The sequence below is a fragment of the Drosophila virilis genome, chromosome 4, assembly GCF_030788295.1.
Source record: "Drosophila virilis strain 15010-1051.87 chromosome 4, Dvir_AGI_RSII-ME, whole genome shotgun sequence".
NCBI lineage: Eukaryota > Metazoa > Arthropoda > Insecta > Diptera > Drosophilidae > Drosophila > Drosophila virilis.
In genome coordinates this window covers 11,052,237-11,073,817 of record NC_091546.1, presented here as the reverse complement: position 1 = coordinate 11,073,817, position 21,581 = coordinate 11,052,237, and the positions used below count along the sequence as shown (strand labels likewise).

At 41.1% G+C, this 21,581-nt stretch overlaps 1 long non-coding RNA gene across 8 annotated transcripts; it reads right to left on the bottom strand.

The window, feature by feature from the left end:
• Window positions 1–15,333: 15,333 nt before the first annotated feature.
• On the bottom strand, window positions 15,334–17,731 carry LOC116651678 (uncharacterized). 8 transcript variants are annotated; one of them, XR_004304702.2, is made up of 5 exons: window positions 17,620–17,731; window positions 17,465–17,516; window positions 17,237–17,407; window positions 17,057–17,182; window positions 15,334–17,002 (listed from the first exon to the last, which is right to left on the bottom strand). It is a non-coding gene; the product is annotated as an uncharacterized lncRNA (long non-coding RNA). The 8 variants fall into 8 exon arrangements; XR_004304700.2 differs by having other exon boundaries at window positions 17,237–17,390; window positions 17,620–17,730; XR_004304698.2 differs by having other exon boundaries at window positions 15,334–16,607; window positions 16,667–17,002; window positions 17,237–17,390; window positions 17,465–17,728.
• Window positions 17,732–21,581: the final 3,850 nt, after the last annotated feature.

Genomic DNA, 21,581 nt, shown 5'->3' with positions numbered 1-21,581 from the left:
AGGCAACATTTTTGCGCACATCCTTGACCTCTGTCGTTCCTCTCAGTGCAGCATCAAGACAACAGAGACAACAAAAATAACAAACGCCCAGACAAGACAAGACACCTACAAGCAACAATCTACACCCACAAGCTGCACACCTCCAGCCGCCAGTCGAGCCGTCGAGTCGTCCGAGCCGTCAACATTCCTTGCGCTCTCTCACTCAGAGCTGCATTATCGCTGCACGTCATCGGCAGCAACGGAGAGTGTGAGAGAGGGAGACTGAAGGCGACGTTGAAGGGGGAGGGTGCCTGTACCGCCCGTCGTCACTTGTCTGATATATCACCTGTGCGGCGGCAACAACAAGTTGCAACAACATGGCATAATGCCCGACAACAACATGAAGACAATCGCGTCTCTATATGCGTGCCAAATTGGAACAATGCGACCGCACCTCCAGAATATTGTCAACATTCAGACTGCAGACTGCCAGAGACTTGGACACGAGGCGTCTATCTCTCTTTCTCTCTTACGCTCTTTCTCTCAGAATCTGAGCGAATCAAAGGCATTAATCCAATTTACGCATGCCACAACGCCGTCGTCCACTTGCTCCAGAATTTTTAGTGTACAGCCCCCGCCAAAGCTGTCAAGGGAAACGTAATGCGTACTGTGGCCAGACGGCTGGCTTGGTCGCAGGGCAACACGGTTCCGAAAAAGATTTCTGTGTAAATTTGCAGATTTTTCAAAAGTTGGCAGCACAATTTAAGAGCAACGCAATCAGCGTTAAGCAATCTGCGGCAGCTTTTCACTTAGCCCCCACGAGGCATCGGCGGAGCCTCTCCGAGGCGGAGACTCAAGTGCAGCCCGTTGACAATTTTATTTATTTACAGTTGGCAACTGTCTATATAAATTGAGGTTAGCCCTGGCACAGAGTTTTGCAGTGTTCTCTTCTCTGCAGACAATGTCAACATAGTTGCAATTAATTTGTAACCGATTATCATCTTCAGGTGCCAAATAAACTTCTCATACACCGAAAGCAAACTGTGGCGAGAAACGTGTTGAGTGTCCTCGGTATCGGTATTTTGCATTCAGCATTCAACATTTTACTTGCAACTTGCATCTCTCGCCTGCTTTATGTGCAACATGGCCACATAAACAAGATCAGGCCAGTTACGAGAATGTGCGATACTCGAGTTTTCCCTACTCTGATTTTTTTTTTCTTTTATTTTATTTATTTATTTTTGCTTTTCTATCTGTCCGCCTAGAACACTGGCGCAAGCCTGTGGCTAGCCTGACAGGTTGCCAACACTTGACGGATTTAATTATTTCGATATTTGCCTCATGCCGCACCGTGTTGCGTGTTTCTGCCGGCATTCCACATGCATCATGTCCGATCGTAATGAGAAAATATGGCATTTGTGTGACAATAAAGTGTGCTTCGCACTTATGTTACCCACATCTACGAGCACTGCTAGTGCCACAGCCACAGCCTCAGGCACAGCCCACCTCTCTATCCACATGATGCGACACAATCTCTCCGAGCATTTTGCATGCGCCTAAATTATGTTGACAACTGTCCGTAGCGTCTCATTGCAACGGCTGCTACTCACTCATTATGCCTGCAACATGGACTCGCACTCGTATCATATCGCCCGCTCTCTGTCGTTGCGGCTACATGCAACATGCAACCAGTCGTCGGTCTAATGCCTGCACCATTTATTAAATGTCTCCACGGTGCGACAATAACTTTATCAGGCCAAAAAAGAGAAGAAGCTGCCACAGACACGGGCCACTAACTGACCACCAGCCACCAGCCACCAGCCACTGGCCACGAGCCACAAATACGAGTCGAGTCTGGTGAAGACGCCTTTGCATGTCGGTAACCGAGCACCAGTTCTGTACTTGCTCTGCTCTGCCAAGTGCATGGCATTAACCCATTGATGATCTAAAATTTGCCCCATTTGTTTCTTATTCAATGGGTAAAAAATCTTTGGGAAAATGGAAGATTTATGTTGTGTAGGGTATTCACCTCAATAAAAAAACATTTTGTGTGTATAGTGGCAAAAATGCTTAATGCGACTAAGTAGATAATAAAGAGGAGGAGTGAAGGAAGTCTATATATGATGTTAGTTAATAACAATCATCTACAGATCAACACTTTGAGCTTAGCTTTATCTTAAATACCCACTGACTAAAGTTAAAATCACCTTACTTTATATAAACTTTTATTGTATTGAACCAAAAAAATCATATGGTATTTTTATGACAACACAGTCAACTTAGATGATGTTTTGCCAAGCCTGGTTTACCCTTATATATGACTCAGTTAAATGCAGGAAATAATGAATAAAATTACAATAGTGAGATATATCCCTATTTTTATGCATTGTTATTACCAACTTCAGTTCTTCAGTGGGTTAAACGTTGGTCAGGTGTAGTGTTACCATGGATTGCGTTATAGAGTCCCGGCAACATCCACATTTACCAGCTCATTAAAAGCCGCTGCACCCACCATGCTGAGCCCCACTCCAGTCCCACCACTTCAGCTGCGTTGCGTGTACATTGCCCCCTTTTGAGATGCTCAATTGGCATGTGTCGGCCTCATAAACAGAGCGAAAAGCAGCGAGCGGCCATTTTGTGTGCAGGCCTTGTAAATTTGGGTTTTACACAAATTAGCCCGAGTGGAAGATCATTGTATAAATTCTAAACGAGTTCGACGAGGTTGGTAAACCTGTCGAGAAGGCTAATTTAAAACAGTAACACAAATTGTCAATGGCGCTTGCATACGAATTCTCATACGAAATACGAAATCATGAAATAATCATATCAACATTTCTGGTGCTGAAATCATTTTCGGGCTGCCTAATGACAATTTCGTGTTTCTTAAAGAGGCGGCTCAACAAAATGCCAGCATGCAAATCGTATTTGTGTGTGTATTAGTTGAGGGCTCATAAAATATATAAATGCCAGCTACGTCGCCGCGGCTCAAAGTGCCATAAATTCTAAGAGTTTATTTATATTTTTATTTATATTTTCATTTTTTTCTCTCATTTTCGAGGGTCAATATTTGCGTTATGCTCGCATTTAATGAACACGCGCTTCAGACCCGATTGGAACGTCCTGCGCACATTTAACATTTGACAAAATTATTTTCGGATGACGATCTTTATTTTTTTTGGCAACAAAGTCAAAGAGCCATAAACATGTCAAGCGCCGCAACGACTATCGGTTGGCAACTCTTGATTTTAATTAGTTGTCTCAAGTTGGGGTCTTTTAAGTCGAGAGCTCCACACTTGTCGCCATCGTGTAGATACGAAAGCGAATGATACGGATAGAAGCCAGCGGCCAGCCCGCCCTTTGGCCATTGACAACGAATCAGGTGTTCGATGTTTCCATAATGGAGTCTCGGTCTAGATTGTTGTCGCATGATGTTTCATGGCCAAAATGAACACTTGTGTATCTTGAATGGCGTCTAATTTGACTAAGTTATTCAGCAGTCGCCGATCAACTTGTTTTCCCAATCAGTTTTGTCGCTGGCCTGTCATAAAATTTGTATAATTTTTACGGTTTTATAAAGTGACATTCATGAGTTTTTAGTTGGGCTTCCCATTGAAGCGGTCTTTTGTTTCTTTGAATCGCTCGCTCCCATTTGTATTTTAATTTTCTATCTAATATTTTTGTCTCATCATTTCTCGATCCGTTGATTGTTTTTTAATGAAGCTCCGCGGCGAATGTGTAACGCATTTTCATGATTTTTATTGGTTACAGTTTACAGGCGGCGTAATTATCGCATAGTTTCGTAAATTTATATATTTATTGAACTTGATACGACCGGCGGCCTGTAAAAGTCTTGTTTGTAGCTGCTGGAAAATTTGGTTAAAGGAAATGCTAAAGATCAAATATAACCGAGATGAGTGAGATCAGAAATTTAGATATGGTGTGGAAAATTAATTTTAATACCCAGACAACTTAGTGGAAGAACAAAGAATGAGATTGACATGGTTACAATAAAACGCAGCTTCTTTATATAAAGTTTAGTTTTACTTTTATAACTTATCTTTCTTAGCTATAAACGCAGTTTAGCTTATTTGTTTGGTAATACTGATACGAAAGCGGGAAATTGGTATTGACAACGAGCACGATAAATTGTATCTTGTTAATATTGAGATACTTTTTCTAGATTTTAATTATATCTTGGGGGAATTTAATTATTACTTGTTAGACTAGAGTTGTATTTAGATAAGTACTTTAATAATCGGTATCTAGAGCAATTCGAAATATTTAATCAATCCTTATCATTCTTTTGGTATGATATATCGCATCTTAATTCTTAACAAACAATTACATATTTTCGTAACTATGAATGAGTGTTTTCTAATAAAATTACCCACAACCAATCATCCGATTGGTGATTATACAACTGTTCAGCATGTGTCTTAATCCGTTTGGATTGTCCTAAACAAAAATTCAAAATGACAACCAAATTCAAAACAAACTTCTCCATCAATTTTCATTCCTTCCTCGCTTTGAATGTCTGAGGCTGTCAGAGCTTCCTGCTGTTTGTGTTCCACTGCAGGCTCCTTCTTTATGCGGCCCCCTTTGCACCCCCCAGCAACCGCATGGTCACCAATTTAATTGAAACGCCCACGTCATAAACTCTGAGGCAGTTTTACCTGTCATTTCGCCCCATTGCGTGTTCGAATGTTTGCCATTTGCACCCACGCCCATTCCCAGCTCCAAACTCCAGCGGCAGCTTCATCTCTGCCCCAAAGAGAGAAAGATATAAGGAGAGGGATAGAGAGAGAGAGAGAGAGAGACAGAGAAAGAAAATCAACCATTAAGCAGCTGAAGCAAAACGCAGTCAAACTTCGAGCGGGCACTAAATTTTTTGGTAAAATTATTGTTATTACACAGAAATCGTTTATTATTAATTTTAATGTATGGCAGCAGACGCCAGACGTTGCAAGCGGTGGACAGGGCGTGGAACGGCTGGGTTGGGGGAGGGGGAGCTCTTTGCATGTTGCGTGACGTGGATAGACGACCAGCCCATGGACGCGTGCAGTGCGCCGTTAATGCAACCAACTAGGCAAAAATCCGTGGCAAACTCGAATGCGTCACGTGACTCACACCCACACACACCTACGCACACACACACACAAATACACACAGCAAGTCCTGCTGCTGCTTTTGTTTTTGTTGTTTTTAATGGTATCTTTGTTGTTGTTGTTATTGTTATTGTGTTGGGCAAAGGATGTGCCCGGATGGGCGCAGCCCATCGGTTTAACTGGCAGGTAACCTAACAAAAGCCCACGTCGAGCACGCGTCCAATAATCCCAACCCTCATCGATGCAATGTGCCAGCCGGCTGGCGCGGTCCCGGACTAGGGCTGGAACTTTTTACGCCTAATTGAAACGACTCGGAGGCAAACTTTTCACCTTCTGACGTGCGCATAGCTCGTGGCTCATTAATTATAATTTTCATGTCGAGTGGGCTTCCAACAGGTAGGCCAACAGCCAGGAGAAGGTACAACAATTATGCTGCGTTCACACGTGTATGCAATTATTATCAAAATAAAAATTGTATATAGAAAATAATATTACTTGACAAATTGTATCTAAGAATTTAATGCATTTATATAATACGTGTTAATATAAACGTGTATATATAATTATGTCCTTGCTAGGAACAACATTGTCGCTCTGTGATTTGAACCGGCGACCTTTCGCTTGTTGGTTCCTTAGCAAACTAGGGTCATATTGTCGCATCTACCAAAGCTTACTTTACATAAGCTTTGCATCCACATATTGGTTGAATTTTCCACACCAAAAGGACTTCAGTAAATATAGCTCCTTACCACGTAAGCATTGGAAAGGCCTAATCAGACCTTTACAAACAAATTCTCAAAAGCACTACATCGTTTATGATTTCATATTCTATTTTGAATATACATCTTAGCATTCAAATGCCTGGATAGACGAGTGGCACGTGTGAACACAGCATAATCCACAAAGGGTTGCATGCTAGGGGGTGTGTTGTCAGGTCTATGTAAATGCGACAGCCATAAAGCGCTGATCCAGCATAAAATGCACTAAATTTTATTCGTAATTCGAAATGGTAATGGAAATTAAAAAATATTGTAAACTTCAACTATTTCAACTTTTTCTCCTCTTCAATTTTCGGTGGCACTGCAATTTTAGATGCACTCCACAGCTGACTCAGTAAGGGTCGAGGGTTCAGCTCGCCTGCTTTTCTTTCTGTCTGAACCGGCTGAAATGCCATCCTTCCCTCGCCGGTCTTTGATAGATGCGAAAAAGTACTTAATCATTGTGCGGGCTAAATTAATCAAGTGGCTTGTACTATGTACTATGTAGTAGCCACAGCTTCTGTCTGGGTGAGGGCGGTTCTGTTTTTAATTTGTGCAGCTCATGGAATATTTAAACAGCATATGGCCGCCAATGGATTGGGCTGCAATCCTTGAGGCTGCATAAAATTAGGCAAAACAAGTAGGAAATTAAAAAAAAACAGAGCTCGACTCAACTGCGGTGAGTGTCATGTGGCCAGATACGCTGTGAGGTGAGACGGACGGTGCGCTTTGAAGCACTTTGTCTATGGTTCCTGGCGGCTTTCCGCTTTCCTTATGATTAATTGAGTTCATCTGTTGGATTGTTTACAATTTCTTTCATTTCATTGGGCTCTGAAACTCGCGCACTCACTTTAATATGCGTAAAGCCATAAAAATTTCTCTTGGAGCGCCGCATAGTTCTTGTTGATTTCGTTATGGTAAATGGTTAATGGAGGAGAACAGCTTGGCCCAGACGGCAACAGGTACAACACACAAATGGAAAACTCGCCAACAGCTGGGCATTAAAGCTGAAGAATTTTAAATCATGGCGACAATTTTCAAAAATTCCTAGCAACTGCCAATTTTTCGGTCGAAGCAGTAAGCAAATTGGCAGGAGCTGCATCCTCCTTCTCCTTGGGAAATTGTTTGCTCACTGAGGCATTTCTGGAATCTTAAGTACGCCTACAGGAACATGTAAATAGACTTTCGGTATCGAAACAGGAACATGGTATGCAATTTGCTCGTTTGACACTTGAAATATGTGGCAACAATACAACGAGTTCGAGTACGAGTATCACGGGTAAAAGGCGGTTCGGCCAGTGTTTGCAAATACATTTTCTATATGCGAGTCGCGAGTCTGCCAGCACTTGCAATGTGGCTCCTTATAGGCAAATGTCAGAGACGACGACGACGACGACGACGACTTCGTCGCAGGCGGTGACAATGACAGGCTGGGACAGAGAGAGAGAGAGACGCAAGTCTGCCAACTTGCAACTGGCAACTGGCGACTCGCGGCGTGCCACTTGCAACGACAAGTGGCCAAGTAGCTGCCTCTAAACAGAACTAAGGCTGTGGCTGGAGCTGTACTAAGCTGAACTGGACTTGTTCAAATGCCTGACTGCCTGACTGGCTGGCTGATCGTTGCCTGAACTTTGAACTCGAACAAAATATGCGGCCAACTTGTTTTCGATGCCCGCCCCAAAGCAGCTGCAACGCCCCCAACTCAGCGCAGGCTCTGGCAGCGTCTGTTTACTCTCTCTCTTTAATTGGGTAACACGAACATGTGAATAAGTTGGCCTGGAAAAAAGAAAATGCGAACTGGCTAATTCTCGACGTGTAGTTAAATTAATTAATTTCTTTATATGAATCACATAAGTTCACACAAAATATATTCTAGATCCGCGCAACTCTTGTTTAAAGTCGCGATTGATTCTAATAAAAAGCCCATGCTCGGGCTCTACCATTATAGATTCGTTCAGTTTGCATGTACTCCAAATAAGAAAGAGTCAACTGTAGTAGCCGCTTTCTTTTGATTGATAGTACTTTGCTCTGATCATGTATTGTTAGGGTATAGGGGCAGCAGCTATTCATGGTGCTGGCAGTTTTGCAGTTGTTGTTACGTTTGGTTCTGATATCAACGCTGAGTGAATTTGTATGTTCACAGTTTAAAAGAGCAGGCGCGAAAGTGAACACTGATCCGGGCACTGGTGGGGCCTAGGCTGGTGCATGTTACCTGGTTTGCTGCTGCCGCGGCTGCTGCTTGACTTACAATAGCTCAAGAATACCGCTATCATTATTCTTAAACTTTGTGGCGTCGGCGGCGTCGGCGACTCCTTGGGTATAGCCCGAGCAGGCCGGCAGGCTGGAAGGCTGGCAGGCAGGCCAGCCGGCCGGCAGTCGGGTAGCCTCTAGACTTTAGCCTCAGTTTATTCTCATTTTAATGAACCGCCGTTCTATTTTTCGCTGATCTTTCGCCACTAATAGGAACGTGTTCACGTCGCCGACGTCGTTGTAGATGCTGTTGTTGTTGTTGTTGTTGCGGGCTGCTCCTTGGTGAGACAACGGCAACAACAGCAACAGAAACGACAGGGAGCAACTTAAGCGCATGGCAGCAGCAATGGCTTAAATCTATGAGGACGCCTTACAAACTATGCTTAAGTGATTGTCAAGTTAGGCTTTTAATTTATCATCCAAAGACAACGAAGACCACTCGGACTTGGGGGCTTAGTAGAGGTTATGCCAGGGTTAGGCTACCATTTTTTTCCTGCTCGTATGCTCTGGACTCTTGTGCCGGGCAAAGTGTTTCGCGTTGCATAATCTCGCGCTTCCTTGACACGACCGTCTCACCGTCCCCTATGCCCCTCTTATTTATACTGGTTTTGTGTTCTGTTGTCGCTATTTTTGTTGTTTTTTTGGACCCTGCTTGGGTGTTCGATCGTTCCACATTCCGGCATAATTGATTTTAAGCAGAGCTTCGCTAATAAATCGTAACTTTATCGCTGCGCGCTCCTTGGCAGGAAACAGCTCCTGATGCTTGGTCTCTGGGTCGCCAGCTCTAGTGGCACTTGCTGCCGTTTTTGAGGGCGTCCTATGTCGACTGTCGAATAAAGAATGATAGTAAATTTTGCATGCAACCACTGCATTAGAAAAGCTTTTCACACAGCTTGGCCCTTGACCGCTGCCTGCCACTTGGCGGCCACGTACATTATCCAAATGCTGCCCTGCACTTGACGACGTGGTTGCTGCTGCTGCTGCTGGCGCAGTTTAACAAATTTCAGCTCGTTTATGGTCAAATGGCATTGCACTGACTCCATGGCAGACACAACGGCAGCTGCATGGCCGCCAATTATCCGTACAAGATGCAGCAGCCCCCGCAGCCGATGCCGATGCCGATGCTGATGCCGAACCCGAGATCCCAAGCTTTACAAGTTACTTTACCTTGCCGGTCCAGTCAACAACATCAGCTAAAGTGCTTCACTTGGTTGTTGTCTGCCTGTTGTTAAAGTTTCTGTTCCTTTTGCTAGTTGTTGCTAGCTGGTTGTTTTTGTTGTTGCTTTGTCGCCTGCTTTTTTGCTATCTGGCAGTGCTTGTCCCGGGATTCTTTTTATCCAATGCGTCTCGTATCGACTGTTGGCTGTTCTGTGTTCTCCCAAGCTCTGCTGTTCGGATGTGTTCTGTTGTATTTTATCGCAAAAATACTACTTGAGTAGCTTTATGGCCCATGTTGGCCAATAAAAAGCTGACAAAACAATATGTGTGCAAATTTGAACTGGGGCTCCAGAAATGGGCCACCGAAAGAGCTAAGCTTAACACAACGCAACAAACACACACACACATACCGACACCAAGGCAAACTAATTTGCTTACTTTTTTCCATGAATATAGTCATGCGACGTCGCTTTATGGTTGCGTTTTTATTAGCTTTTGATTTCGGCATGATGATACCTTAAATATTAATTAATGAAGTGAATACCATTTAGACTTAAAGACAATGTTGCAGCGAATAAGTACTGAACCGTTTCGCTTTAGGCAAGGCATGATAATGGAAAGAGCTACTATAAAAAAGTATTATATCGTTTAAAATGGTTGGTACAGAAGAACGCCAAGTGAATACTTAACTTTTAATTATAACTTTATTTTAATGAAAAATTTGTTAAATTATTATTACATATTAATATAAACAACTTACTTATGTAACAGTAGTACAATAGGCTTGGAGTGCGCATATTACAAAAAATGATTTGCTTTGAAATTTGGCGCTAGTCCGTTCATTCATAGATGGAATTGCTTGTAAGTTTATCGAAATGTGTTAGTATGGTTCCAAAGCATACAAAACTAACCGCTCCCGACTATTGGCACTGTTTCTATTTTCGGCTTAAAGATTTGGGGTTCGCTCCTGCATTTGATATTTTATTAATTTAATATGCACGCCCGTTAAAGGCAATAAAGTTGCTACATTTTACGCTCAGATTCAAAAACTGAGGCAGCTACTTCAACGGTTGCGGGCGTGGCGGTTGTTGTGGTCCATGCTTTGCTTGGCTTTGTGTTGTTGTGCGGCTTAAATCAAATAAAAAATGTTTTTTGGGCTATCGAAAAGGCGCTGAGTTTTTGAGAACAGGAAATATAATTTAGCTGACGCGGCGTGTGGTAATTAAAAGGGCAAAGCAGGTACCCAGTTGTGGGCGTGTCCAGTTCGGTAGCGATTAGTTTAGATTTCTCGATTTCAAACACGCACAAATCAAAAGACTTAGGCAACGAACTCGAAGGTAAATCGATGTAGACAAAAAGTTCCCACATAGTTGCGAACATTGTCAATGCTATCGCTAAAGACAATAAAATTAATATACATACAGAAGACGCCTGTCGACAACACCAACAACATCAACGATTTGCCAGTTGAAGACCCAAATCTAAGACCATAAATAAAAAACAGCGAAGAAGGGTAGCGAAACATGAAAACCGCGATGGCTTGGCTGCTTGTTAACAAGTTCACCAACAGCAGCAGCAACAACAGCATCAGCAGGTAACAAAAAACAAAAAAAAAAAACTGACGAAGTATCATCTCTACACTTGGCCAAAAGATCAAACGCATACATTTTAGCGGCAGCTTTTGATAATTTTTTCCTTGCGCTCTGCGTTTTTGCCAAAACGCAACATTTTTCATATTGTTTATTTTAGTTGAAGTTTCTGTTGATATTTTTACTTTTAGTTTTTTGTTTTGTTTCTTTTTATACTCTGTAGGCAAGGGTAGGCAAGGGCATATTGTTTTATGCTTAGTTATGTAACAGGCAAAAGGAATCAGATCCGAATTTTAATATATACCTATGACATACGTATATCCTTTCCATTTTCAAAATATCGATAAAAACATTTTTGAAACTTGATCTTTTAAGTGTAACTCAAAAACTTTAAGTGTTAGACACCTAACATTTTATATGCAGGATTCTCGAATAACATACAGAGAAACACATAGGAACCTCCCTCCGTTACCACAAGGACCAACATTTTTTTTAATCTAAAGCCTAGTGACCTATATTTGCATTTGAATGCCATATTTATGCCCTTAAAAATAAATAAGGGTCGGACGTCATTTCACAACTGGAAGAATCCAAAGGAGAGTACAGGGGATTTTGTAGCCGAGCACACTCGACTAAAGCAATCAATTCTTGTTTTATTTTGCGCAACTGGCGCTCGCCCCCTGATGGCGGCATCATTAAATTAAAACGAAATTTAAACAATTTCACTGAAAATTATACACAATGAAGAAGCTGCCGCTGAGGGCAGCAATGAAGCTGAATGAAGCTCCGACAACCTGTCCGGCGACTGCAGACATAACCCAAAGCCTGTCAGTCAGTTCGGTTCAGAGCAGACCACTCCAGTCAGTCAGTCCCTTGTCCGTCTGGGACGACGAAGACGACACCGAAGACGACGACGCATTTGGTCTGGACAGGTTGATTACTGTTAAAATTATCACTGATTGTGATAAGCGATAGCTGTGAGCACGTCAAGTCCACGAAGACGACGAATTTTGATGCTGCTTCTGCTGCTGTAGCTGATGCTGATGGGGCTACCCAATAATGGTACGCCGCCCGATGAGTTTCGGGACTGGGCTGTTTGCACTCGCCTCTGGGGCCCGAAATGTTGAGGCCCATAACGAATTGTTACAAACCTAAATGGAGCAGCTCGTTAGTCCAACAAGATAATGTGCATGAGTTGGGAGTCTGTGTGTCTTTTGTGATATGTTAATAAGCATTTGCCACTTGTTTCTTTTGTGTGTTTGGTATGCATACAAATACAAATTTTACGAGCCAAGTAGCGTTTACCCAAGTGTCTGGTTTGGCGCAAAGCAACAAGTGCTTGCACACACCTACAACCGGGAGAGAAAGTTTCGGCATGCATTAGATCCGATAATTTCCAGTGTGTAACCCAGAAATGCAATTTCAACTCTCAGCGTGGGAAATTTCGAATTTCGAATAGCTTTTTATTCAGCTACTGTTTGTTTTCACACTTCTTTGGCAAATCATACAAAATTCGCAAGAAATTCACTGTATGCTAAAATCTTAAATATATAAAATCAAAGTAACAAAACGCGTCAGCCAAATAAAATAGTAATAATAAGCAAAATCAATTTTAAAAAGAAAACAAAACTTTAACAAAAATGCGGGCAACGGCAGCAATAATTAAAATACAAAATGCTATCATAAAATTTAAATACAAAATTTAAATTATTGATTAAGATCGACGAAACATTATATTAAAAACAACAGAAAACGAGAAGTCAAAATAAAAGCAAGGGAGACTTTCTGTAGTAGACGAAGAAATGCTCTAAAAAGGCATTGAAAATATGGTATATGTAAGGTAATATTATTAATTAAAAATGACACTTACTTCGACCTTTTGGGTTCATCTTTCAACTCTGACTGTAATGAATAAGATCTATAACAGAATTCAGGGTTTTGACAAAGTAAATATTAACTTTTAAAATACAATATGTTTACAAAAAGTTGAAAGAGTTGAAACTTGCAACATAAAAGTTTCATCGAAAATCTCTACTAATCTCAGATGATTTGCTAAGTATAGGGTATAAAAGAAGAAGCTGGGGGAGTGACATTATTAATTTATTTTAATTGCAGCTACGGCTTTTAGATAAAGACCGCCATTGATTGAATGAAAAGAGAGTCAGCCATGTTAAATCGCAGCTCAATCCTCAAGCTGATTGAGCGATGCTTTACGATGCCCATTGGCATTGCGTCGCTGAGCATTTTGTTAGAAACTATCAAAAGATTCATAGATATTTGTATTGGGTTGCACGTCGCAGCTGCGGGCTTAATGCATGGCTTGATATATCTTTATGTGCGGGGATTTGTAACATTGTGTTAAAACTCATTTCGATGCGGTCGAGCTGTGAATGGATCAGCTACGGAGGCAAAGGGTATCCATTGTAGTATATGAGTCACAGCAAATCACATATTGCGTATGCGCGATATTTGGAAATTTGAACATTTTTCTGTAGAAGTAATTAGTGGGTTGAATACAGATTAGCTTTAACTGTACGTTGCCTTCTGCCAGCTGTAAAAATCTGGGGTAAACAATGAGTACTGAGGGGAGCCTGTGGCTTCCTACGGCCCCGAGAGTATATGCTTGTCTCGCCGGGCAGCCCACTTGGGCCACATTTGCATATGAGTTCATTTAGCAGTTTAAGAACTTGGCACAAATAAACTGCAAGCTCTATGTTTAGGCTACGAAACGTGTGCTAATTTACATGAGATCGCATCAGAAACCACATCCTCAAGCACATCCACATCGACATCTCTGTTACACTGGGTGTGCTCCCAAAAAAATAAGGCAGCAAAATTAAATCAAAAGCGCGATACGCCAACGTGGACCCGCCGCCAGCCCACTCGATGATGATGAAGAGTCTATCGTCGCCTGGAAATCGCTATCAAGAGCGCGCATACATATTCGAGTTAGTCCCCGTGCACTTAAAAAAAAAAGATGTTTCCTAAGACATAAACTTCTGGATTTGATATTGGGCTAGATAAAAAGAGCTTGCCTTTGATTGGATGACTAGAACTGGACTGATTTTGAATGAAATCCGCTTTTACAGTAACAATGAATGACGTATCAACGTAAGGCAGAAGAAACGAAATGTAAAGATTTCAGTTGTGAAATTAAATAATTTAACCATGATAATGACAAAAAAGAAGGGGCCATAGAGAGGACATAAGAATTAAAAGAAGCCTACACTTTTTCTGAGTGCATCTTGCAGGCGTTGCCGTGGTATAGTCTGGCTTAGCTCTGGGCTGCTTTTTGGCTGGCCAAGTGGCAAGTGCAGATTGCCAGCATTAGATGAAATATTTATATTGTCTATATGAATTGAGCTTGCGATCTGCCACTGCAGCGAGCCAAGCAAAAGTACTCGCAGCAGGACGCCAGGCATATAGCACTAAGTCCATGGGCCTCCAGTCGCACTCTCCACGGCTGCTCGCATCAGGTAGCTGTAGCGCACACAAGTGTCCAGCAACGACAGAGATATGAGCCCATTCTGCAGTCACGTTTTATTTAAATATATGCGCGTGCGGGCAGCTGTATCCCCGTTGCCAGTTGCCAGTTGCCAATTCCCGCTACCCTGCAGCCTGTCGCCTGTTCCAGTAGCTTTTACTGCTGTACGGGCCGCCTTTGGGGGTGCCGATGAGTTTTTCCATACGATGTCTTTGGCTACTGTATGTTCGTTTGAGATATGAAAAAGTAGCTCAGATGTAGATGAGCCGTACTGTACTGTACTTGCGGCTAATTTAATGCCAGTCAATTGTGCTATAGTTTCACATATTCGATTGCCTGTCATCTTGGCCCTGAGGGCGACAAGTGTACTCAAATTATGAGTCAATACTCAATATTGGTCGATTCCATGTATTAAAGTTTGAAATTTCAATTACCCGAACATCACGAGCAATCAACAGCTCGCCTAGAGATTTAGCCTCTGCATGATTAATAACCAGCTAAGGCGACTCGATTCCCAACCATTTCTTCCTGTTGCATCGCGTGATGCTGCTCCGACTACCCTCAAAAAACAGTTTCCACACTAAAATTCGTTTGTTTCTTTTCATTTTTTTGGGGAAAATGCACATGAAAGTCTGGAAACTATTTCATATGCTTTGCAGTGTAAATGGAAAGGCAAGTCGTAGTAAGAAATAATGTTTATCTGCACAAACAAAACAATCAGATAGCATATTATGGAGTATTATTAGCTAGTACTAATGAATAATCTACTTTTTATTTTAAAAAAGAGCTGTACTTTTTAAATTATAGTTTTAAGAGCATTTGGGATTCGTTAGCACTTCTATAGTTGCTGGCTTTAGTTTATTTGCCAAGGCGGCTCTTTGACACAGTAGTTAACCGGGCGCATAATAATAATGGAGCACGTCATGCCCCTCTCCATTCACTGCACAAGGAACAAAAAAGAGAAGAAAAAAAACAGGTAGCAGCATCTCGCCAGCAATTGCAGTCTCCCATTACATTTATTATTTATTAATAACATAATTTATTGTTTCATGGCATTCATGTGAACTTCATGAGCTTACTGTGCCTGCAACTTGTACCTACAAGTGCCTGGGCTGGGGCAGAGCAGGGCAATGGGGGTGTAAGCTCTGGCTGGCGACTCAAACTGCAGTTTCAGGTTCGATTGCCAAACGGGGCATTAGGTCGTCGCCAATTGTTAGACGAAAAATTGGCGTTACTTTGGCGCAGCGCGACGTTCGCTTCTTGGCAACTTTTGGTCAGGCTCCCTCCTATTGCCGCTTGCAAGTAAATTGCGCAAAAGATTCTTAAAGTTAACGGCCCTTCATAAATTTTGTTATGAAATATGTGCGCGCTGGCTTAATATGCCAGCCAGCTTCTAGTCCAAGCAGCCAACCGACTGGAAAACTGGCGTCGTCGTCTTTTGTCGCCGACATCGTCGATGTCTGCTTGGTGTTCAGTTTTCCCTCGAGAAAAGTTCTCAGCTTGGCCGGCATTTTCCCTCATTGTGCAACGGTTGCTGCTGTTGGCTGGCAAGTGGCATGACAATAAAAATTTACGATTGCTTTTATGAATTTACGAGGTTTTTGTGCGGTCTGCTGTGGCGTTGCTCACCGCCAACCGACTGGCCACCCCCGCCTGTCTTTTGCTCGCGCTGTAATTTGACGCTAATGAGTGTCAAAGTTGATAGTTTGATTTTGGCAAATGGCGTAATTGTGCACCACAACGAACATTCAAGTGTTGGCTGGGCTTACGCCCACTCTTTGCGTGAAATTTCATTCGTACGAACAGTCTTGTTTGAGTGGTTAGCCTGAAGGATATTAGACTTAATATAATAAAGTACGAACTTTATTCGATGAAAATACCCTCATATAAATATTTAATTCTATCGGGAGTATAGATTTTCTAGTTTTTGTGTTTATCTGTAACTGGGACTATTCCCTAAGCTTACCAGGTCCCAAATGTTACGCAAGCGCTAGGTTCTTCCGTTTAAAATTGTTTAAATTGATAATTTAGTATGGAGATCGGTTATGGTATCGAAAAGTAAATTATTCTTGATATATGCTAAATGAGAACCTACATATTTTACATATCTGTCACCACTTTTTTTCTAGCTTGATTCAATATCGTAAATATCATCATGAACATCACGATTTTTTCCTTAGCAGACTTAGATTTCTTTTTAGCTTAATCGTGCCTAATAGAGCAAACATATCCTTGCCATTATACAATTTGCTTGATTTAATTGGATCACTATGTTATGCAGATCCTGCAAGTATACATGTGATTAGTTGACATCGTGCCTATACGTCTATTTTATAATGTTACCAAAGATACCTTCCTGTATGTCTTGTGATCAGAATGCTGTTCAGTCAATTGTAGACGCTTTCACTGCTTCTCAACGCTTAAAATCAAATTTATGACCGGCCAGGAAAGGAGCTAAAGAAAGAAGGGGAAGAGGATCTCTGCCCGGCCTGCTGAACTCTGGCCCTGGCAAAAATTTTCACGCCGCTGCCACATACTACCAATTTAGTCGGCATTGAGGCACTGCATAATTTCACCTACAGAAGAAATGAAAAACCGTATCTCTGGGCATTGTGGATGCAATGGCCAGCATCGGCGTCATTGTCGGAGGCACGCATGCAACTTTCATTGAATTAAACCCTAAAAATATGAAGCTTATCACAAATCAGGCAGCAGTGGGACTTCATCACCTACTTTAAATGTTGGCTACCGCATGAATCGCGACTCGAGTTGACCTAAATACGGCATGGCCGGGGCGCGTGGCCAAAGAGGTGTGCTGGAATGGGTATGTCCAAACCGCTGCAGACAGTCGAAGATGAACTAAAAATTCAATATACAAAATATGTGCCGCCACAGCCGCCAAAAACAATTTACCAATTTATGCTGAACTGCGGTTCGACGTTGAATCCTTTAAAGCAACACGATAACGGCTACAGCAGCTCTTCTCATGCACATGCGCATCTTCAACAGAGTGCAGGTATCAGACAAGATACTCGCCGCGAGACGACTTCACTGACTCGGCAAATCACTAAATTTATATGTTTTCTGATTTAAAATATTTATTGCCAAACCGCACACAAATCCCAAGCAACTGCAACTTACAAGTGGCCCCAAAAAAGGGCAGCGGCAAATCCAAGTGTTCCGCTCAAATTGACTGAAAAATGGGAGGAGGACATTAAAATTTACCAAATGTATTTATTACGGCACCAAAATGCAACAACAGCCCGAAACTGATGCGTCGACCGCAACCCACATACTGTACTGTGAAATCCGGACGGACACTCACTCTTCCCCTCCGACTCCGTGACTCAATCGCAGTCGAAGTCGTAGTCTGCAGAGTCGGCACTTGGCGGCGGCATGTTTGCAGATTGATTTGCTGCGCCCGCAGATACCCCAAAGAAACCCCAAGCCAAACACTTGCCAGAAACAGCAAACAAAGATGCTGAAATCAATTGTAAGCTAAAAAAAGGCATTTAGTGTGAGCATCAGCCATCAGAGGTACACTCGAAAAAAATGCACGTGAACTATGTCATAACAGAAAATAATATTTAAATTTAAAATATTATTCAGGAAAGTATATGTCTCTTCAGGACTTATTTGGTACATATGAGGTACATACAACAGTTAACTTGTTTTCTTTTTATGTCAACTTCAAAAGAATCGGTGTTACATCGTCATAAGTTAAGTCTGTTTGCACATGATTAATTCGTTTCAGCCTTGTATACGTTTTTTTCGCGGTACGTAACGAATTAAATTATATTTTCTTCACACTTTTCGTCAATAGCTAGTTGGAATTCCTCATTGAGCGATGTCATAGATGTGTGGGCATTAAGGTACTTTCTGAAATCCGTTTTAAAAAGATTCTCTTTATAGTTTTAACTCCATGTTGTCAACAAATGTTTGCTTCATGAATCGATTGAAAATCAAAATTGGGTAAGATTACTGAAGCGAATACACTCTGTACACAGCTGATAACTCCCAGCTCTATATAAGGATATTTTTGACAAATGAATGATCCGAAAGAGACAGTGGAAATCGAAATCGATCTGTAAGTTCTGGAAATCGAAGATGACAGCCACCAACATCTTACCTTATGCGAATAGCGCCTTCACTATCTTCCATAATCTGACGCCAAAGCAGAATATGGGGACTGATTAACAGACGTAATCAAAAACATCAAAGATATGGTAGCGCTCTTACGATTTTGGCTATTTCATCTTTAAACTCCGAATTTTAACGAATCTTTAGGAAAACTCATTGGAGATCCTCTTCTCTTGGAAATAAAATGAGAGTAAAAGGCTGAAACTCAAGAGATTATTTTTCGGCTTCATACTGTACAAGTGGGCAAAAGTTGATTATAGCCTTAGGTTCAATGTATTTCGAAATAATTTTCATATATCTTTTTAAAAATATTGCTGTGTTGGGCAAAGGCAGGAAATTTCAGTTGGCATTTCACGTCATATTGACTCTCAAATAGTTATTTTACAATTATACTTTTAGTTAACTTTTTTTCAGTGTAGTGGATATAAGTTCCTGGCCAAGACGAACTCACAGCGCGCTACAAGTGGTCCCTTAGACAATTTGGCATACAACTAGATTCAAGCCAAAGCCGAGCATCGAAATTTATTTCGATGCCCTGCAGCTGAATTATTTAAACCGACGAATTCAATTAGAGACAGTGACTTGGTTTTTGCGCGATAATCCAATGCAGGATCTGAAGAGTAAGGTGCTGAGGGGATCTTGCGGGAGGTTAAAGTTGGGGCAAGACATGCTGAACGCGTTCGTTGAATTTGCGTTGGCGCTGGGGGCGAGTCCAAGCTGCGGGTGCGGCCTCAACGACTTCACGCAGATTTTTTGAGGAGGCGTCGATTGAGACAAGTGGAACTTTTCTTTTTAGGCTTTTTTTTTTTTATTTCGGTTTCTTCTTCTTTCACCTTAGCCGCAGCCTCGGTAAGCTACAGGATGCGCGCTTTAATGTTTTGTTGGTTCTTTTAATTTAATTTAATTATATGCGCGGGCAGCGCAACTCCCTTTCAGTCGTCTGCGGGGGGCGTATTTATTGAGGCAATGCCTACTTTTCGCTGCCATAATATTTCCACCTCCTAAATGTGACGTATTTTGGGTACGGCTCGCGGTTGAAAAATCATCGCTTTCAACTTTTATATTATTGTGTGTGATCACTTTTTTCGTTGTTAGAGCTCGCATTGTTTTTTTGTTGTTTGATTTTAGGAGTGGCTTGTTAAATTTCACTTGCATGTCAAGGCAGAGTTTTTTGTATAGTTTGAATCTTAGTGTGAGGTGTTGGGCGTCGATTTATGCGCTTTTCACTTGTCTGCCTTTTAGGGAGGAGCAACTTTAAGAAAAGAAATCGCTACGAGAGTAAAATACAAATACCAATGTTTGAGTGGGAGATTGCATAATGTGGGAATATTCTTGCGATTGTTTTATAAAAGTAAAGTATTTCGTGAGCTTTGAAACATAAGCCAGTCTAGACGATCAAGCACAAATAATCCATTCAGAAAATTCGGTATATAGTTGACAAACGGTTTTATGTGGGCATATTTGTGAACAAAACCCATGAAAAATTGGTTGCAAAATATGAAACAGGCAAAACCAGACATCCCCTAAGTAAACACAACTCCATCTGCTCCTCGTTTATAAATTGACGTACAAGTTGAATGCACGCAAATTTATTCACTCGCGATGTCTTTGATGCCACATTCACAATTAAAATTGCAGTAAAAAATATTGCATTCACCTGCCCCCCAACAGGCCTTGACCATATTTAGCTTGTTTTTTTTTTTGGGTCAAGTTCAATAGAATCATAGTTATATCAGAGTCTCTTACATAAGTTAAGTTTGTTTGCATATAATTCATTCGCTTCAGCATTGTTTACATTTTTTTGCTTTACGTAACAAATTAAATTATATATTCTTCACACTTTTCGTAAATATCTAATTGGAATTTCTTTTTGTTTGAAATGTTACAATATTCTAAAACATACTGGACAAACTACAATGTATAAGGAAAGGTTGTCATTGTTTCTAATACTATTGCTGCAATGGAGGGCGAATGCTGAATGCTGTAGTAAGGTTGAAGTTTTTTATAAGAGGAAACCCAATCTGCAAGCGAATTGTTCGGATTTCCCTGGAGGCAGTATACTTCAGTTTTGGCACAAAAATGATTGTGTATCTAAGCTCTGTGGTGGTTTAAGAGCGGCGACGCCCTGCTGCGGGATAGGAAAATGCAATATTTTCTGCTGCAATTGTGATCGGGGCTGTTGGAAGAGAGGGGAAACCGTTAAAGCAGATTTTTGGTCAATATATGGTAAATTCATATTAAAGTTGACATGAACGGAAATAGGAAAAATGAAATAAAATTTTTACACATTTTTATATAGTTTATTAGATATTTAAATAGTGTTTCAAATATCGATTTTTCAACATCGAGCCCCCGCTTAGCGCCAACGAAGAAAGATTTTTAAAGTAAGGCAAGTTAAGCAAATTAGCAGGAATATGTTCACAAATAAATAAAAATCATTTGTTCCTTAAACTATATGTGATTTCGGTAAAGCTAATATTCGTAATGCATCATATAAATAAAATTGTAATTATTAACTCTTAAAACGCAGAATACATCTAAAATTCTTTCTTTTGAAATCAAAGCAGAATTTTCACAAAAAATGAAGAAAATCGCAATAACTGACTGTGTTAAACCTTTTGGTGCGATCCTAAATTCCTTCCTCACTGGGCACGTGAACTGATCTGATCTGTTAAATAATAATCCGTTTTAGTAGTCCAACCTCAGTTCTTGTGCAAATGTATAAAGTGGACCGAAGGATGCACATGCAGTCCTGTAAAGTTTATAGAGTCTTAGACGATCTTTCTTTTCTGTATGCAAACATTTTAGAAAATAAAATCAATTTTATTTTAAGTTCAGTGACTCCCCACGAGTTCACAAGAACGATAAGTAGTTGTATAGATTCTTATCATAAATTCTGCATGCAGATTATCTGCTATTATATACAATTTTATGAAATAACATTCAGGGCTTTGGTCAATACACACTATTGAAATAAAACATTGCAAATTTCATAAGGATCGGACTGCAAGACTCATACAGAGTAATCACAGTATATAGGTTTTCAGGTTAAGCTTAAGTTTTATCATTTTCCAAATATGGGTCCAGTACAACACTTAACCTTTGAACGGGAGCACGA